The 4264-nt window shown below is 35.1% G+C and overlaps 1 long non-coding RNA gene across 1 annotated transcript; it reads left to right on the top strand.

Annotated features, from left to right (window-relative positions):
• The first annotated feature begins 1569 nt into the window (after positions 1-1569).
• Positions 1570-2278, top strand: LOC126756516 (uncharacterized). Its single transcript, XR_007666593.1, has 4 exons — positions 1570-1712; positions 1824-1919; positions 2007-2092; positions 2179-2278. It is a non-coding gene; the product is annotated as an uncharacterized LOC126756516 (long non-coding RNA).
• Positions 2279-4264: the final 1986 nt, after the last annotated feature.

The following is a 4264-nucleotide window of genomic DNA, read 5'->3' as shown; positions in this document are numbered from 1 at the left end:
ACACTATTTCAGAAGGCTTTTCATTGTTAATTATAAAGTTATGGAGTACCAAACATGACATTATTATTTGTTTAGCCACTTTGGGGTTTTGTACATCAACATAGTTTAAAATACGGAACTTGGTTTTCAAAATACCGAAAGCTTGTTCCACACACACTCTTGTGGAAGCTAAAACATTGTTGAATATAATTTGTGCAGGTGTTAAAAATCCATTGTCCTTATATGGAACCATCAAATATGTTTCCAAAGGGTAAGCCCCATCACCCAAAAGGTGACATTCCGGTGGAAAGGAAATATGATTGTTGACAATTGCCCTTTTAAGTGGACTGTTCTGCCATACTAAAGCATCGTGGCATCGGCCGGGGTATCCCACAAAAGCGTCGGTGAATCGCAGTTCTCTATCAGCAACAGTCTATATAATGAATTAATCATTATATTAGTTTTGCTTTTAATGTGGATATTTGATTTATGATACCTGTAGAACAATTGAGCTTGTGCCCTTTCTGTTATAATAACTTATACCGCCTGTTGAATGTTGTGGAATACGAATATGGGTCCCGTCGACACAACCCAAAACAAAAGGAAAGGGATGCGCTCTGCTTGCCTCGAATAGCTACATTGCTTTCCTTTGTGAAATTTCCGTAGACGGGATCTTGATGAGCTGTCTTTTGAAATTAGCCAAGAGCCTTGTTGTTTTAATGAAAACTCTATAGGTGGTTCCACGGCCGAAGTTGAATCTGTCACCGACATCGCGGAAACTACATTGATTAGCAAGTTTCCATATTGTTGAATATAGCGGATAATTGGACCACGTCGCTCACGAGTACTCCATGCAGTCTTCAGTACATCGCACAATTCCTATAAAAAATGATTAAGTATGCAAAATATTTATCATATTTTTAATAATTTACTTTATCTCAAATGTTGCAGTTTCCATACGGAAATGAGAATAAAACACATCAGAAGGCATCTTTTTTATGGTCTCAAAGAAGCTTTTGCATTTAGGCACTTTTCTAACAATTTTTCTTTTCTTTGAATAAAGCAACGTTGCGTATTCAATTTTCTTTTTCTTTTTTAAATAATTTCTTACGATTGCTAAATTGTTTTGACTGATTTCAGTTAACTCCAATAAATTTGTCGGTTGCTTTGCAATTACTCACATTGCATAAATTGTGTATATATGTATGTAGGACGGCAACACCGCAGTGGACGAAAGACTTAGAATATATTTACTTAACAATACAACCCTGACACTGTTGAACGAACCTGACGAACGCGTTGCAAGTAAAACGGCAGTTGAAAATTGAAAGTTGAATAGCCAACATCGAAGTCGTGTATTAAATACCAGAATATTAACTACTATTATTAATATTTAATTTAAGAGAAAACTATCTAATCAATACATATAAAATAAACATTTCTATATATTCCCAGCAAAACTAACGTATTCACCAACACATAAGCAAATCTTAAAAAAAAAAATAAAAATTTACGTGAAAGTGAAAACAGGTCACATGTTGGGAATATATTTCGTACTCCCTCCCTCCACAGTTGTGCTACAAGAATGGTTTTGCTATATGCAGATATGCATTGTAGTCGTTTGATGTAAGAAGTAATCAGTATCAGTAGAAGTAATCAGTATATAACAAAGTGGAAAACTGCATTTCTCACATTTGTGTGAAAACTTGTGAAGTGACAGCGACAAAATTGAGGTAAGTAGAATTTATAAATATAAATATGAAATCGTTTCGGAACGCCATTTCAAAAGAGAAAAAAGAATTTGGATTTGAATCAATAGCTAATTTAGTTATTTATTTGTTTAGCATCACAAAGAAGAAGGTTTCAAGTTTCAGCGCCATACAATGTTCAGCTACGACACAGCATTCTACAGCCAGACAACCTTCAACAGCAGGACACAGGTATATTATATACATTTCAATAAATAATGAATAAGATAAATTACGGTTAAATGATATAAATTATATAAAATATTTTTTATTTTATAGTAACTCAAGGTATTAAGGAAATCCTAAGAAACCAAAAGGTGCTGATGACAAGGATGGATGACATTGAGAAAACCCTCAAAGAAAATGTATGTATATGTACCAATAAATTTATATATGTATTTCTTTATTTGATAAATATAAATACATATATATATATATATTTGTACATTAGGTTATTGATAAAGGTCTTCTATTGGCTCAAACACACACGCTGCGCGAATGTAAGGTGGTTTTAGCTAAAGTCCATCACTCCATTGGACGATTGGTAGGAGAAATAGAAAATCCCATGCAAATTGAAACAGCGTCAAGACTACCAATCTGCACACTAGACGCCGAAATATACATTTCCATAACAATTTAAAATAAAAAATTCAATAAATTTTTAAAAATAATCTGTATTTGTTTTATTTTATATGGAGTAGGATAAAAGGATAAGTATACCATACTACTTTACTATCGTACTGCTTTACCATCATGCTACTTACCATCAAACTACTATACCATCCTACCATGGGTTAAAAAGAGACGAGCATATGACAAAGTGATGGTAAATTTGTATGCAAAGAAAAATGATAGACAACTCACACGTATTCAAAGTATGCGATAGAATCTTCCCATGCCTTTGTACAAACTGATGTAAACTATTCGAATTTTTCACGCATACTATCCATAGTTATACGGCAGGTTTATGGCATTATATAACGTATAGTCTTCTTGCTGGGTTGTTACAAAAGTAGTATTAAGTTTGGTACCACGTGTGTTTGTATTGCTAAATGCATTTCTTATTGTAAACATTGGGCGCCGCGGTTATCTGTTTGTCCACTCATAACATGAACAACAGCTGCATGTATATGGAAGGCATAGCATCATTATATCGGGTGATTTTTTAAGAGCTTGATAACTTTTTTAAAAAAAAAACGCATAAAATTTGCAAAATCTCATCGGTTCTTTATTTGAAACGTTAGATTGGTTCATGACATTTACTTTTTGAAGATAATTTCATTTAAATGTCGACCGCGGCTGCGTCTTGGGTGGTCCATTCGGAAAGTCCAATTTTGGGCAACTTTTTCGAGCATTTCGGCCGGATTAGCCCGAATTTCTTCGGAAATGTTGTCTTCCAAAGCTGGAATAGTTGCTGGCTTATTTCTGTAGACTTTAGACTTGACGTAGCCCCACAAAAAATAGTCTAAAGGCGTTAAATCGCATGATCTTGGTGGCCAACTTACGGGTCCATTTCTTGAGATGAATTGTTCTCCGAAGTTTTCCCTCAAAATGGCCATAGAATCGCGAGCTGTGTGGCATGTAGCTTACATTTTTGGCAACAAAAAGTTTGTTAGCATCGAACGATAGCGATCGCCATTCACCGTAACGTTGCGTCCAACAGCATCTTTGAAAAAATACGGTCCAATGATTCCACCAGCGTACAAACCACACCAAACAGTGCATTTTTCGGGATGCATGGGCAGTTGGCCACCAAGATCATGCGATTTAACGCCTTTAGATATTTTTTGTGGGGCTACGTCAAGTCTAAAGTCTACAGAAATAAGCCAGCAACTATTCCAGCTTTGGAAGACAACATTTCCGAAGAAATTCGGGCTATTCCGGCCGAAATGCTCGAAAAAGTTACCCAAAATTGGACTTTCCGAATGGACCACCTTAGACGCAGCCGCGGTCAAAGTAAATTATCTTCAAAAAGTAAATGTCATAAACAAACCTAACGTTTCAAATAAAAACCCAATGAGATTTTGCAAATTTTATGCGTTTTTTTTTTTTTTAAAAGTTATCAAGCTCTTAAAAAATCACCCGATATGTGTTTGTCTTGCTATATGCATTCCTCATTGTAGGCATTTGGCGCCACGATTGTCTCGTTGTCTACTACTAATTGCCAGATGCAATATTCGAAAAGGACCCGTCGGCATCATGAATAAAGAGATATTGTTTGAATTAAACGGTTGTTTTAGTTTTATTTGTCAATCCATGATACGAACCTTAGAAATGTAAATTCGTAACAATATTTAAACACTTAAATAAACAGTGAATTGACTATTACTACAAATTGGTGTCAGGTGTGGGGTGAGCTTAACGCGAACAGTTGTGTGTGTGTCTGGCAGTGGCCACCAAAAAACAAAGACGTTGATATTGCTATACTGGGATAAAGAATATGCAAGTGCACTAATCGAAAAATATTTAATATTTTGTGTGGAGAAAGACATCAACAAATTGTGTGCAAATTCTTGCTTGACGATAGCTGAATATTG

This window comes from Bactrocera neohumeralis, chromosome 4 (assembly GCF_024586455.1).
Source record: "Bactrocera neohumeralis isolate Rockhampton chromosome 4, APGP_CSIRO_Bneo_wtdbg2-racon-allhic-juicebox.fasta_v2, whole genome shotgun sequence".
Taxonomy (NCBI): Eukaryota; Metazoa; Arthropoda; class Insecta; order Diptera; family Tephritidae; genus Bactrocera; species Bactrocera neohumeralis.
Note: the sequence above shows the minus strand (reverse complement) of the source record. Positions and strands in the feature narration are given on the sequence as shown.